Genomic DNA, 17,311 nt, shown 5'->3' with positions numbered 1-17,311 from the left:
CATTTGCTGTGTGATTGTTTCACAGTCAACATTTCACACATGCAACTACAGATATTTTCCACTGGCTGAGGTGGACCCATTCTCCCTTGTCTGCGTCTATGACCAGTCCAAGAACACAGCTGTGTGTGAGAAGGTGGAAATTCTGATTTTTGCATTTTGACAAGATGACTTATGCATGTCTGAGGACTTTAAGAAAAAGGTTAGAGTCTAGTATGTGAGGTCTAGTATCAGACATTTTTTAAACTTTTGGTGAAGGAAACAATATGTCAGGAAAGGCAGACTAGTCTGACCTATTTAAGAGCTGATAGAGGAAAACCTGGAAGCCAGCCAATGGAAATATTTATTTGTTCCCTTAGTTGATTCTTGCCTGGGTTTATAGTCATATCTAGTTGCAGGTTTGATGGATTTAATTGAGTCAGACTCCTTATCAGTAAGAATGCTTAGTTATAACAGCTTCTCTCAAGTGAAGTTTTGGATTTGGAAAAAAAATAATATAGTAGGAGCACCATGCACCAAGAACAAGGATTTAAGAACAAGGATTAATGATCTGAGTCAGTGTGCTGATTTTATAATGCAAATTTCCATTACAGTAATTTAAACTTTTATAGTAGAACAGAAGCAGACAAGAATGAGAGCTCTGGCAAGTCCTTGAACACAAATGCAAACGTGGCTGAACTGTAGCAAGCAAAAGAACAGAAGATAGAAATGACAGGACAATTGAGGTATTATGGGAAATATGAGGGACGGAAAGGGAGATTTGTCAGAAAGGTTGGACAAAATTGGGGACTACCTGAAGTGTCTGAAGCAACAACACAAACTGAACGCTTCACTTACACAATACATACAAGCAAGTTAAAAGCACACTAGAAAGAAATAAAAAATGTGCAAGGCTATCCAGCTCATAGTACAGAAACCAAAGGCATGGGACCAATGCTTGAATTTACAGCGAAACTACCCATAATTGCCCTCAGCATTGAATGTGAAACCTTGGTCACTGGCATCAAAACCAACAAACCCCAACCTCTAATTCTTGTGGTCAATATCCTACACTTCGAAACAAAACAACAGATTATTTACCAAGCAGGGGCATAGAAGCTTTGTTAGTAGAAAAAAATATAAATTAACTGAAGAAATGCAATGTGATTCAGCTTATCTTATCCTCCAGGAAACACATTTATCTGATTACGAAGTTATCATGACTAAAAACAAGGACCAGGTTTTAATAATGTCTATCAGCAAAACACTGGCTCAATATCTGGTCCAACAGTATGTGCAGAGCAACTCTTTAACATTAAAAGGCTTTGTGTGCAAGTATTTTATTCCGTTTTTATTTTATTAAAGTCCTGCTTCACTCACAAGGCACTGACACAGAGCCACAGTCAGTCAGCGATGGGTCATCGCATGTATTGTTTAAAACAAATAACCCATAACTGTACAGTCTTTTGCTCCATTTTTTTGTTTCTCCTAACAAGGAAAGGTTCACCTCTAATTACTGAAACTATTATAAACAAGTGAAGAGCTGAGCGTGTCAGGAAGCAATTAAAGTGAAGAGCCTAGTGACAAATGTTCTCCACTCAAGAGCCATGTGGCGTCTTATGTCTGATCAGCAGCAGATTTTAATTTCTGTAGCTATTGCTGAGTCAGACGGACTGCACTCCACAGACCATTTTAAAGATAAACCACTCTCAAAGAAGTGCTTTGTGCACAGGCGATGTGATTCTGAATGGGTACCCAGAACGGTCCAATGAGTAGTCTCATTAATGCGCCTCTCTGAGGAGGTCTGCTGACTATGGCACTATCGGCATCTGTCTGCAAAAAAAACAAAACAAAAAAAAGTGATGACAGATCCACAGCTGACCTCTGCTAATGGAAAACTACTCTATGATTCAGCTTAGTGTGGCTGAGTTAAACTGCATGCCAACTTTTTGACACATTCAATTTTATTGTGTGGTTGTGGCTTCGTAAGCCACCAAACATTATCAACAAGCCAAAAGCAGTTCACTGAACACAACATCATTTAAAGCTCTGCTGCGCTCTGGAACTGAGAATCTCCCAAAAAGAAATTTAAGGAAAAGCTGAACATTTTTGGAAAATATTCTTATCCCCTTCAGATGAAAAGACTGATGCCACTCAGCACTCTGTCCACAAGTAACAATCTGTCTCTCGCACATTACAGCAACTTTTGTATGATTAAACAAAGAAGATACAACGTTCAAATTACTGAGCTTAGAGGTGTGGGTTTTTTCCTTTGCACAGTGTGCTAAGCTAGTCTGCTGCTGCCAGTAGCTACAGACATGACAGACTCCATGATTTTTCCCATCTCACTCTGGCAAAGTTAGATGACTAATAACCCAAGAATTAATGTCCCAATCGCAATATGTGTCTTCAAAAGGTATGATGAATATATTCATACTGTAGTAATGTGGAAACTCTGCGGGAAAGCTTTCTAATACCCCTGATCAAGAACTACAGCCAAAGTTCACTAAGGTGGCTCAGTTCCAAGTCTAACAAAGATGCTTTGGTCATTTACCTTTGACCTGACCTGAGGGGATGAGGATAAATGATAAGCTAACATAAATTCCAAAATCTGCTCTACTTTACTCACTGCCATCTGCACTGTGTATTTAAAAAATTTAAAAGTGAATATTTTTGGTCCAACTTAATGTCTGGTTTATAATAATGACATGAAGAAAACCCCTAAAGCAAAAATAACAAATTCAGAAAAACAGCCAGCTCCAGTGAGTATTTTATAGATCTGACAAGAAGTAAACCTCTGATTTTAGTTAGAGCTTATTTGTGCAGCTTCTGTGTGTTTGTGTGTGTGTGTGTGTGTGTGTGTGTGCGTGTGTGTGATAGAGTCACTGAGGACATTCCTCTGGCCAGAAGGGAATATTTACTAAATCTCAGATGATTTAAGAGGAGTAAGGACCATTTTCTGAACACCAGCATTTAGTGTCAGTGCTCTGAATGCAAACCAGACATTTTACACTTTGTCCGTGACGTCGATGAGATTAGGTCAATGCAGGCAGGGACATTAGACAGCACAGAAAGCATCAGCCTTTTACCTATTTCAAATGGGAATGAACAGACATGTTCCCCTTTGATGTGTAGTATGGTATCATAAAGAAAGCTGACTAGGACACTTACACTAAAGCCAAAGGATTGCAATGTAACCTGTATTTTTCGTTAGAGTTGTGTTACAGGGGCATTAATGCATTGAAACTTGTGTGTTTAATGCTTTTCTGCTGCACTGGGAGGTGATATGTGACTTCTGTTGAGGTTTGTTCAGTCTGTAGTAGTCACTGTGTCTTTGGGTGGAGTAAACATTTTTTTGTTTGAGTATAAAGTTGTTGATATTCAAACGAGCAAAAGCATGAGAGTGCAGCATGCAAAAGCACATATGTTGATGTTCAAATGTAGCATTAAAGTCTCGTAATGCAGCCAGTTAAACACTACTTCAGTGAAGCTGTATGAAAAATAATTTGTTTCGTTTGAGTTGCTCATCCAAAGGCATACCATGAAGTTTTATATTCCATTTACCCCAATCAAGAGGTTTTTAAGGTCCCACAATGAAGAGAGAGATTAAGTAGAACCATGTGTGTCTTTATGAGAGGGGATATGGTAAGTACCCAAAAGTGGGGGGCTTGTTTTAGAGGTCTGACGTTTATTCTTCACACTATAATTTGGATCACAAAGACAAACCCAGGCAAATTAAAAATATGGCATCAATTATGGAGCTGTGATCAAAGTCACAGAGTATATACAGAACACTGAAAGAGCAGGACACGAGCTGGCTTCTTTGGCCGCTCATAATGTTACTCATGAATGTTTTGGGTGGTCTGGCTGCTTTGGATCCTTTGTTTAACCTGAACTCAGAGCAAGTTGGACTTGCCTGTAATGTGACCAGAAATAGTCCAGTGTTAGCCTGCCAGAAAAATTACCAAGAGCTAGAGTTTTTGCAAATGAATCCAATCTGTAATTCATTTTCTCAAGTTTTAGGAATATTAACTGGATTAGATCTAGGGAGAAAAAAGTATTACATATGGCATAATGTATTCAGGTTTCAAATGTAGAGCAATATTGCTGTGAGTTTCTGACTGGCCTCCTGATTTCAACACAAAATTCTAATGATGCTAGTGAGGCATTTTAGGGAAACAAAAAACTAAGCTTTTCCTATAATGTGACAGGTTTCTGGCAGAGACAGATAATCTGCTGAGTTTCAAAACATCAGGTTATGCCTTTAACCTTGGGAGAGAAGTAAAGCCCTATTGCCTACAGCAAGTATTTGTTTGGACTTCTGCCACATGTCTAGTCCTGCCAGTTCCCAAAAACGGAGTTCGTTTCTCATTGGCTAAGCATCTTCAAGAAAGAAGTGAGAGGATGAAGTCATATAGTGATGCTATGAACCTATAAAACTACAAGTGTTTAACGGGAGTGGGGACATTTTATTCTACAACACCTCTATCTAAATTAAAATGTAGACTATGGTGTACAACAGACAACATTATAAAAGTTGCTTACCCAAACCTGAAGCCTGTAATCCCTACTAACTGGTTGTGAACTCTAATTATAATTCATGATTTATGAACAAGAGCAATCAATGCCAGGGTCACAAAGATAATCCAAACCTGCTGTGTGCATGACACTGTAAAACATGCCTGGAAAAAAAGCATCAGAGCTGTTCAAGAGACAGACAGTAAGCCCATACGCTACACCAAGGATAACACTTGTATGTTAAGCGAGTGCAGATGCAAAATCAGGTTCTGTTTAGTGAGATAATGTGCAGAAAGGATGCATGCTTGTTCTAAATTGATTCATCTCTCTAAGGTTCTCAAGAGGGACAAATGTATTTTTTGCACTTCACACATATATTAAAATAGAATGAGATTCCCCTGAACTGACTTAACACTGTGACCAACAGAAGTTCAGACCAAGATGATATACAGATGTGAAAGTGGACCCTGTGGAAACAACAGAACAAAGAAAATAAAAATGAAGCACAGAGAAAACTGGGACAAATACTACCAGCAGGATAACAGAGCTAATGCTTCCTTTTTATTTCTAAATGTCAGGATGGGGTGAACTGGAATTCATATCTGAAAAGCACCACAAGTAAAGTCATTAATCATCAGAGGGGGTAAAGAGAAAATGTCCCTACTGGTCTCTCTCATGTTCTGCCAAAGAGTATGGCAAGCATCATCATGGTCCCAATCTCATTCATTTAGTTTTGATTGTGATCTAGCTTCAGTCAAAAATTACATCAATAAAAAATTACAAATCTCAAACCTCTTCATGCATCAAACAGTAGCAAAATTTTTAAGGTAAAAAGTATATTTTAAAAATGTGCAATGATACACAGTGCAGACCAGGCACCGGACTTGATTATTTTCAGGTATAATCCTATTTTTTTGTTCTTCTGTCCCTATGAGTAATTAATCTTGTAAGTTACCAAACCAGCATCACATTATGTCTCTCCAGCTGCTAAAATTCAATGATCAACATTAGTAGTAATGCAGATGATTATGTATTATGTATAAGGTCTGTTTTCATTTCGAAGGATCCTACTGAAATTAAAGGGCCAATAACTGCCTCATAACCAAGAGAGCAGATTACAAATAACCAAACCAAAAGTTTTACAAGACACAGTATTTAAAGCATGCATTTTTAAAAAAATCGATAATGCAACTATGAAAGGTGCAATGTGTAATATTTAGAGCAGTCTATTATCAGATATGGAATGCAATATTCATTTATATGCTGTCATTAATGTGTAAATGCCAGAGCATACCAACTGATGCATTTTCTTAATCCCACGAGAAGCCTTTTAAATCTACATAGGGAACGGGTCTCCTTTCACCGAGGCAGCCATTTTGTGCCACCACGTTTATACAGTAGCCTAGAAAGGCTAAACCAAACACTGGCTGTAGACAGGGAATGTTGTTTTGTTTTAAAAATGACGGCCAGAGGGAGGGAGTACTAGAAGGTTTCATTCTGCAATCTCACTGCTAGATGCTGAAAAACCTTTCCCATTTTACACACTGCACCTCTAACTCTTCAAATATAAAACTGCAGAACCAAGCTCAGTAAAAATGTGATTAAAACACAAAATATATTGTTTTTACTTAAGGAGCAAATATTTCTCAAAAGGTAAAAGTATGACCTCCATTTGTTTATGCAAAAAATCTGGGCCTTAGAATCAGAAAAACATCACTACAATTTAGAAAATCACTGTGTAATATGAATTTTAATTGTATAACTCTTAGATCATTATAAATTGTTGTATTCCCTAAAAACAGATTACTGCAAGTAATCTTGGCAGACCTTGAGAGATGATCATGGCAATGGATGAAAAGTCAGGAATCACCAAAGATATTTGAAATCGTCCTGAGGGGAAAACTTATTATTTGTAACAAATTTAACCACAATCCTTTCAGTAGTTGCTGAGAGGTTTCACTCAAAACCACAAATGTGAACCTCATGGTGGATTAGAGGAAACGCCAAGGAATCACTAATGTCATTAAGATTCATCGTGAGCCATTACTGCATGCACAAAATTGTATACCCAACAATTACAGAGTTCAGTCTGGACCAACGTGGTGGACCCACTCTGACAGATAGCACGCATGACTAAAAGCCCATCAAAGAAATCCAGCCCCACCCAGACTGTGAATGGTACAGTCCTATCTGAGACTAATAAAGGATTATGATCATTGAACTAAACACTTCTTCTTTTCCTTTCGGCTGCTCCCTTCAGGGGTCGGCCACAGCTAATCATCTGCCTCCATTTAACCCTTTCCTCCGTATCCTCCACACCCACACCAACTATCCTCATGTCTTCCTTCACTACATCCGAGAACCTCCTCTTTGGTCCTCTTCTAGGTGTCCTTCCTGGCAGCTCTAACCTCAGCATCCTTTTACCAATGTATTCACACAGCATTCATAAAGTCAGAATTCCTCAACTGAGTATGTACTGCAAAATGAATGTTTTTTTTTTTTTTTTTTAAAGGTACTGAACTGTTCCAGGGAAAAACCCCAAGAACACTCTGCCCTATTCCTGGTAGGCATCAATACATTTATGGATAATGAAAAGTAATAGATGAACATGAGATGAATGAAAAACAAATTGCTCATTTAATAAACAGTCCAACCGTCACTTGCAAAGCTTGTGGATTTTAAAGACAAACATGGCTTTAAGTAACTGAAGCAGGGAAAACAGACAAATCCAAACGCTGTTTTGCAAGGTATGTCATTTTCAGCCAGTCTTATATTAAAAAGTAAAAATAAACAAAGCTTAGATAATAATTATAGAAAGGGATTCGATTTTGTAAAAAGAGTGTGACTTACAGTTCGAAAAATATGGTAACTTTATATATTTACATGTCACTTAAGAGTAAAAAGAAACCTTTAAACTTGACTGAAACAGTGCTTTGGTTTATATCGTGATATATACTGATATCGACCTGATATGGGGAAAAAAGAAAAAAAAAAAAAGATTTTCTTTTCCATAACGCCCAGCCCTAATAAAAGCAATCCAGAACAGTTTCACTGCAGTTAGGAAGTAACAATGGTAACCAGAACAGAAAAAAAAATAACAAAACATAGCCCTGTAATGTCAATATATAGTACTAACATCGACTTAAACCATTTAAAGCAAAATACAAGATGTTTACAAATGCTAAATACATTTCAAATACAGATATTCACAAATCATCATTAAACAATGCCATAAAATGTGGACTTCTGAACATACATGGAACAGCATTTGACGAAGACATGGGTGACTTGTACTCAGTAATTCTCAAACCAAGACTATCATTACATTATCTCACTGCTGGCAGCCAAAGTCATTCTCAGACATGTGTTGTACTTCCTGTATTTTCCCTGTGGCCCCTGACCTCTCAGCAACACACCACTCCTCAAAACTACACCCATGCTGTCCGAAGTTGACCCCAAAAGTAGAACTGCTGCAACACATAATTTTATTGTCAGTTATTATAATTATTAGTTTAATTAGCGACTTATGTTTGTTTTCCCGTTCAACAAGGCTGCTTTTGCTATTGTCATTTCTTCTTTCGAGCATGTGTGTGCGTTTCACGACCTTGTTACAAAATTTTATGTGATACTTTTACAAGAGCACAGGTGCTCAAGAGCCACCTGACTGTTGCTTTTGCACATTTGTTAAAGTAATTTAATCCAGGGTTGAAACATTAACCCTTTATAATCAGTGGTCAACCTGCAGGATGCTAGCAAGTATGTAGAACACTGACAGACACTGATACCACTGTATTACACATTCAACCTTTAAGCACTGAGCACCTGAAACTTTAATGCTCTGGGGTCTAACGGTGTTTTAGGGCCCTGGACATGCCCTGACATTTGTGCTTTTTTCAGTTGCTTTTAAACATATTAATGGCTAAAGTCTGAAAACACTGTAATCAGCATAAACTGGACTACAATAATATGTGAGCAGCAAGTTTATACAGGATTGTGTTTTTGAGAAAACAGTGTTCATGCATGGTTAGTGAAAAACTAAAATTTTTAAGTCACTGAAGTAAGACCATAAAACACATACAGGACATGGGTTCACAAGACTTTGGAGAACTGCACCTTGTGGCCAAAAGTGTTTGCCTCAAAATGATGTGAAAGTCATCTTGTTCACTCATTCACAGAAAACAATACACTGATTTAAATTTTCTAAGACACTTTGTGTTTAGAAAAGACATATGCAGGAAGCTGTGTGATCATGAATAGTCATGTGATTTACCTGAGAATACAAAGACCCGCACAAAGAACCGCATAATGAGCCTTTCAGTCAGGAATGTGGCTGAGAGGGAATTACTGCAATGCAATGCAGATGCAAATGTTCGTCATCTGAGTCGTGTTTTTCCTCTGAGGACAAAGGAAACTCTTCGTCGCTGCCTGGAACATACAAAGCGCTTCTTCACCGGCCTACTGTGTCATCATCCAAATGCGCAGAAAAAGTGAGTTTTATGCCATTTCTCGGGGGCGTGTACATAATTACCTGGTTCGCCTCAGATTATTTCCAAATGAACAGTGCGCTCAGTGCGAGGTGGGATCACATTAGCTATAATGAGGTGAGACAGGAGGTTTTTAAATAAAAAGTGATGATTTGTTTTCGATTTGAATTGTTTCATTTAAACGAAGACATTTGAAGCTTCCTAGTCCTATATTTCATATTTTTATGGAGCAAGTATTCGCTGAGATTCTGGTTGTTTTATTTACATGTCTGAAGAGAGATGACAGAGACAGAAGACAGAGATCGCACCCTGTCTGCTTTTTTTATTTACAAAAGCACAGCGGTTTATTGTTATGAGTGTATACAAATAAAACAAGATCCTTTACAGATTCTAATGATATAGATGATATATATATTGCTCTTATCTGTACGATCAAAACTGACAGAGTAATTTAAGTTTGTTTCGGCATTATCAGGATAAAATGCCACAAAATGCGCCAGTGCGTTCGTCAACCCCTGAGGGTTAAAAACATGGCATCTCCAGGAGTGTGTGTGGGTAAAAGAAGCAAAATTTGCAGCGTTACACTGGTTTTTGTTACTGAGAGCACAGGACACACCCTTCAAAGACTCAAAGATCAGGATTTTGTAAAGTTAAGTCTTTAACAGATACATTTCTGGACTTTCCTCCTCTTACACAATGGATTACTAACCTGTTGCCAACTGATAAAAATTAAAATCATACAAACGTTATGGTTCTACATTTTAAGCTAGAAGGCTTAAAATGATGAACAGATTTAGCAGACATATAATTCAAACAACAAAAAATGTAATATTCACATCTGAGCATTGATTTCATCCAAAACAAAACACAAAACGATGCAGAATAAAAAAAGCAAGCACCAAAAAGAAAAAAAGCTTAACACTGACATGATTATCAGATGGAATCCAATACATAGCTGGGTAATTTACGGGAACTGAAATTGAATAAAATCAAAAGATGATCGACCTTTAAATGTGAAGGACTAAAACTTGGAGAGCTGAGAGTGGTGGACTAATGCGAAAAATCAATCATAAACCTAAATTTTCCTAAGATGGTCACAGGACGATAATCTTCCCATTATTCTGTTACTTTATAGCCAAAACTACACAAAGCTATGTTCATACAAGCACGTCAGACACACCCACATGTTGATGAAGTTGTGCTGTGCAGTCGAGGTCCAAAAGAAAAACACCAACTAAACACATGCCCAAACATTATACATTATGAACCTATTGCTCAAGAGGCTGTCTGCGTGGACTGCCAAGTACTTCACCAAACAGAGCACAAAAGAATGAAACTGTATAACTGAGCTTTACTTCATGTTTCACAACTAGTACACACACTTATAATTGGAAGGTCCCAAGGACTTTGTGGTTTCCCACATTTAGGACAAAGGTAAATCTACAGGATGATGTATGTTTCACTTAATATGTTAAAATGAGGGAGCTGGATCTTGTTGAATATCCCATATAACATTTTGAGAGACACTCTGCAGAGATCTGCAAGTTTTTACATATCTTATTTTCCGAACTACAGGTCGCACCTTTTTTCTCCTCTGGCTTTTCCTGTGACTTATACAGCAAAGCGATTTACATGTGTATATGTACAGTAATTTTGTCAAGCAGTCAATGTTAGATGGCACTCTTGGCACTCCTGACTCAATTGAAGATACTATTATACAGCTGAAGAAGTAAAAAGGTTTATGTTCACACTAGACTACAACTCTGAGGGTAACAAGTTAAAAACGCCATCCAAAAGAAAGAGCTGTACTGCAGATTTTGAACTGCAGGTAATAAATTATGCAGCTGAAACAAAGTTTGGAGTGTCAACATTCAGGCAACCTGACAGAAGATACAAGGACACACTGTTTCATCTGACTGGTTTAAGAAATTAAAACATCCCAAAATGTTTTTCCAAAATAGCACATTGTGTAATTGCACAGTATCATCCTCGTGTTGTAAATCAGTCAATGCGTGACAATGGATGGTTGATTTTAGAGATAGTCCTTTTTGAGAACACTTTAATTGATCTTTGGGACACTCTGATCTATGATATGAAGCAGATGAAGTGCTCAAAGCATTTAATTCTAAGATTCTGATCACAGAAATGAAATGAACAGTGCAGATAGCCAGGTTTTTGCAACATAGTAGTGTGAGACAGTTCTAACTACACTTTCAAAAGCTGTTGTACATTTTTTGCAGAGCCTTCTGTTGACCATGTGAGACAATAGATGGTTGATTTTAGACACAGTCCTTTTTGGGGACATTATGATCTATCATATTAAGCACATGAAGTGCTCAAAACATTTCATTTATACTGCCATCTCATTCAATATCTCATATAGCAACATTTTGAGAGGCAGTCTACAAAGACCAGCAAGTTTTTATGTAATGTAAACTGGAATACTAAAAACACATCACAGTCATACATTTGTAGCAGGATAAAATATGATAAATGCAAAAGAGAATCTATTCAAGCAGCAGAATGTGATCATAGAGAAAAAGGGAATGTAACAGACAGACCTCACTACACCTTGAAAACCTAAAGCAACTCTTTTTTTTTTTTCTTTTTTTTTTCAAGCCTTCTGTCGGCTGATTGCTGCCTTTTCTCTTTTTGCTTTTAGAATGACCAGCTTCCATGTCAATGATGGGAAACATTCAAAGAGCTGATGTGTGTATCAGGCCATATACCAAAAAAAGAAAAAAACTTGTTAGAAGCTCTGTAAGATTGTACCTAGCTGTGTTTGCAAGTAAATGTTGCTGTGTTTGCACGCTAACATGCTCACAGTGACAATGGTGACGTTTGGTAGGAGTAATGTTTGATGTTCCCCAACTTAGTTTAGTGTGTCAGCATGCTAACATGGCTAGTGGAAAGGTTAAGGTATCTTCAGGTATTAAGATCCATCCTCAGGGGACCTTGAATGTATGCACAAAATTTCATGACAATCCAACCAATGTTTCCATATGGACACACACAAACGCACACATACATTTCCACTTCTATCTTTGTAAGGACACCCGAACACTGGGGTTAGGGTTAACAATAACCCTAACCTAAACCTAATTCTAAGTATTGACTTTATGTGGTACATCAGTCAATGTGTGACAATAGATGGTTGATTTTATACATAGTGCTTTTAGAAGACAATTTTATCCATGAAGTTAAGTACATAAAGTGCTCACAACATTTAATTTATACCACTAAAACAAAAATGCTTCTGTTAGAAACAAAGAAGAGCTTACAAATGTTTAGTGGTTACAGCTTTTTTTTTTTTAAACCAAAATTCATTGCTTTTATTTTGTCATCAACACAGTGGTTTTGGTGTGGTGGGCATTTGTTGTATCCCTGAGGATGCATTAGTTGGATATTTACTGATTTAAAAAACAAAACAAAACAAACAAAAAAAAACACTGTCATTTTTGGTCTCTCACAACATAGAATTCCCTTGTTGTATGCTCCAACAAATCTTCTCTTGAGAAAGTGTTCACATTTGTGCATACAACATCAGTGGAAAAAACCCCAGTTCAAACTGGGTCAAATCTGAATTTCTGTATATATGGTATTGTTTTTCCATTCTGTTTTAATCTCTCATGAGATTCATAAACATTAAAGACATTTGTGACCTAACCCTCCATAAATGTCTGACCTCTGCTTGGAGACAGAGTGTCTGAGAGGAAGTTGTTGCTGATATTTAAGAGTTTTCAGGCTCAACAGAAGTAGACTCTTGATATTTTCACCACAAAAATCAACAATTTAAGTGGTGTGTTGTAAAGATGTGCCACACTGCAGATTCTTCTGCAGTTTAACAAATCTGTTAAAAATAAAAGCACCTTTAAAATGCAGAAAAGGCATTTGTACAAAAGGCTGTGCAGAACAATCTTAAATCTGGACCAGTCAGAGATAAGGAGCTGAATTTAATAAGTTAGTCTAACATCTGCATTACAGTGTCTAATTTCTGATCATTTAATTCAGTTATTTCCCCACCTTGATCATACTGACAACAAAAATAGTAGTAATCAGTTGATGGGTCATCAGTATCCATACATCTAATTGTACAATTCTTATTAGTACTTAGCCTCTAGCAAATAACGGGTGAAATGACAATACTATGCTCTTTCTTGACATCCAAAATAACATATCAAATTTGAAAATTTGCTCGAAATGGCCTGTCATCTTCAAGGACATGTTTGTAATTTTTCTAGCTGTAGCTGTGCAAAAGAAAAACCCTTAACTCAGCCCAGAAAAACATTTAGATTCAGTACAACTGCATTTCTCAGGCTGTACAGTTTTGACATCACTGATGCAGATGACACAAAACAGAGCTCAGCTCTAGTGTCTCTATCTGTTTTGGGTGGATAAAATGGAGATAAAGCTCCATGAGAAAGTGAGCAGACATTTCTTGGACAGACTTTTATCCCTACAACCCAAAGCCAACTCTTAAGTGATACAGTGCAATGCTGTCGTGCAGAGTTTGAAAGTGATCTGCTATAGGACTCTCATATCAGACATATGTTTTGTATTAACCTAAAGAAATCTCCTGACTCATCAATCTCGTAACATTTGTCTTCCTCCCTCTCTAAAGAAAGGACTGAAAACATGGTCCAGAATCAGCTGCTTTAGTTTCACAGGAGAGGATGATATCTGTTTAATATTGTGTTTTATTCCAGGAGGTCTAATAATGACAAGATTAAGGAGTTTAACTTATCTCTTGCTTACTGCATAAACACCTATCTGCGATGTCAGCAGCAAAAAAACATCCATTATACACAGAGTTAAATCTGAAGCCAAATGGACATTGCAAATTGTAAAATATGAGTTGAGAAGTGATAAATATTACTAACTAATGTAATTTTTTGTGTGTTCATGTTGATGGGACCTTCCCAGCCACATTAAAAATTACTTTGGCCACATTATGGTTTGGCGCATTGCCTCAGCTGGCGGGCCTCCATGTGTGACTGTACTGCATTTCTGGTTGATGAATGTCCCACGAGAGGTAGATCTAGTGGTCAAAAAACCCACAACTATAGCCAGAGGTCTCTCACTCCATGGTGCTTTCTTTCGAAGTATAAACTGTGATTGATGTTCATGTTTTAGCTGAGGACCTGGGAATGGTCCCTGGAATCAAGGTCATGACACACTGGGCTGGGAAACAGTTTCAAGGAATGAATTTGCTTGAAGACAATAAACAACATTCCAGCTACATGGTCTGGCTTGCCACAAAGACCAGCATGCTCTTTGTAGACCCAAGTATACATGAGTTTATCTTTCTATATCAGGAAAGCTGCCAGTGTCTGCTCTGCCACATAATAATACAAACACAAATTTGTATTTATTTGAATAATTTATTTCATTTTTCAAGACAGCATATGTAACATAAATTTGGCCAATTATTTAAAAGGTACCTAGATTATGACCGTTTACTTTCTCTCTTTTAGGATACTTTAGCTTTTCATGGGGTTTCTTGTCTCACCTTTGTACAAAGTACTATAATTTATCATCAGTTTCATTATGTTTTCAAAAGCATGTAAATTGGGATTAGATTTATGACAATTAAAACAGACATTGAATTCACTACTGTATATATATTGCTATTTTTTAACAATCATGGATTTTATATACAACTGCCCATTCAAAGAAATCATCCAGTGCCTGAATGATTTCTGTGTTGAATTTATTCATCACAGACATGATTCACTTCCAGTGATAACAATCTGCTTTGTTTCCTCTCAGAGCAAGTCGACCTACTCAAGTGGGGGAAAGGTCCTTAAATTGTATAGTTGTGGGTGAATAGTTCACATTCCAGCCTGATACCAAGTCTGAAACCCATAAGTATCATTTCACCATATTAATATTAATGTTTGGTACATTAGTTTATTTTGTTATATCAATGCACACTTCTTATTTGTGTCATAAAATCTGCTATGCATTGGCTTTTAAGGCATATATGCTGTAATAACTATTACTATTACCACTTTTTCTTCTTTATTCTGCTTAACAATGCAAGATGCAAGGCAAATGTTTGTTCAAGAAAGGATACAAAAATATTTCTGCTGAACTATGTAAATATAATTAAATTTAGCTAGTCTGCTTAATTAGGCTAACATGAAGAGAAACGCAATAGAGTTATATAATTATATTTTAACAAAAAATGTTTAATTGACCACCCTGAACATTTCTACCATTTTTAATTTTAGTAATGCTAAAGTTAGACCTTTTATTTAGAAATGAATGGTCTTGGCTGGCATCAAATTGATTAAAGTAACTGTCCTGGCAAGCAGTCAACAAATGACTAGTAATTGTTCATAACTATTGAATAATTGTGTAAATAAAACAAGAGTGACATCTCAAAATCAAAAGATGTAACTAAGTTGAACAACTCATAAGCCTGTAGCTGTTTGCCAGTGCAGGTTTGCTTATTTCTAGGTTACAGACAACATTTAAGTTTGACCAAACATTATGAAAGTTATTGAGAGAAAGAAGTTTCTGTGGGGCACACATGATTACTGAATAAAGGTCAGTCACACAAAATCTAAATCTGATCTACCATTTATGCCACTTCTACCCTGTATACTCATTAACACAAACAAGAGGCTCAAGAATGCAAAGAAGTAGTGTCAAAATAAATTAGGACTCCCTTTTGGATCTGTGCGTGGGGGGGGGTTCATGGATCTGGTTTTCATCAAAGTCTAAGAAATAAATGCTGACTTGTGGAGCTCTGGGACACTGACTCATGGTGATCAATGATCAGCATCTTCCTCCTCCTACTCCTCTCCCCTGATGTATACAGGAATATAACTTGAGTAATATAAATTCTTGTTAAATGGCCAGAGAGGTAAGTAGTAAAAAAAGAGTAGTAGTCCCCTGGGAAGGAACACTGTACAATGTTGGAATAACAGTCTGCATTACCTGTAAAGAAGACACACTATTAGTGATTTCGGAACATCAGCTACTTAGGACTTTTAATTTAAAACAACCATAAAGATTTTTACTGGGCTATCAGGAGAATTTCTCGCAGGGCTTTATTTGTATGACAGCACAAAAGGTTCTTCCTTAAGTCCCCTACAAGCATGTGTGTGAAGTAAATTTTAAACCTACACCAGTGATAACAGAAACCGCTGTGTTATTCCTTGGATTACAGAAATTTCCACACGCCTGTCACACATCTACTGATAGATATAGCCAAAGACGATGCTGTGTGGGGGGAAAAAAAAAAAAAAAAAAAAAGTGTTATGTTTGAACTCTGTTTAGCTACTTTAGCTCATTCATTGTTTCAGCTCTGTGTCAATGATTGTAGTAACCTCACTTTAAAAATGATGCGGTTACTTTAAGATGTCTGTCTAACAAGGACTATCTGTCTCCCTCAGTCACATGGGAATAAGCAGCATTGGAATTAGGAAGCGGCAGTGGAAAAAACAGGTTATACAGGAAACCATGAGAATGTTATGTTATGAATCCACTGTTAGCTGTGTATTAATTAGCAGCTGTTTATATCACACTATCAAACAATGAAGCTGAGTCTGACTTTTGTATGTCTAGGATACTAAGGAGTACTTTATGTACAACACAACACATACACTGGAGCTGCTAGAAAGGTTCTCTGTTCATAACATGCACTGGATTAAATGACTCCTGAATGTAAACATGAAATAAGACTATTGATTCTCTACCAGCAAACACTATAGTTCTTTTAAAAGTTCCCCTTCTTTTCCCTGCTACAATTGACCATATTCAATTATTGAGTTAGATTTTTCCCATGTCTGCCATGATGAATTAGGAACTATAGAAAAAAAAAAACCTAAGACAAATGATGAAATCAGTTAAAGTGTTTTCTTATTGAGCACATAAACTCCTCAGTTCAGGCCAGTTCAAACAGCTTATCAAGTGCACACACGTCTGGCAGGAAATTCATTTCTTTTGTGTCCTTCACTCGACACCCCTGCAGTGCTCTGACTGGCTGGCTGCCAAAGGCATCAGTCAGAGAAAGACTCAAGTTCATCCAGAACGGATGTGGATGTCTTCATTATGGCTGTCACAGCGGCTCAGGGCCCTTTCAGCATGCAGACATTTTTGGCTGCCCTTAATGCAGGTGTGGTTTTGGGCCAGTGTGTCAGCTAAAGGAATGACATCAGTGCAGTGTTCATGTCAACATAGTGCAGAGCAGTAAATCTGTGTCCTTTGTGACGTCCTACAAACCCTGGTATCCTGGCTGATACCCTAAAATTACTCTACTGGGTCTTCTCCAATCACATCTTTGATCTCAGCTTTATTTCTTTTGTCAAATATGCTAAGTATAA

General features: G+C 37.2%; 1 protein-coding gene across 3 annotated transcripts in view; it reads right to left on the bottom strand.

Annotated features, from left to right (window-relative positions):
- Nucleotides 1-17,311, bottom strand: part of stk36 (serine/threonine kinase 36 (fused homolog, Drosophila)) — a 71,913-nt gene that overhangs the window by 34,412 nt on the left and 20,190 nt on the right. The gene's annotated exons all lie outside the window — the stretch shown is intronic.

Source organism: Mastacembelus armatus, chromosome 14 (assembly GCF_900324485.2).
Source record: "Mastacembelus armatus chromosome 14, fMasArm1.2, whole genome shotgun sequence".
NCBI classification, from domain to species: Eukaryota; Metazoa; Chordata; class Actinopteri; order Synbranchiformes; family Mastacembelidae; genus Mastacembelus; species Mastacembelus armatus.
Note: the sequence above shows the minus strand (reverse complement) of the source record. Positions and strands in the feature narration are given on the sequence as shown.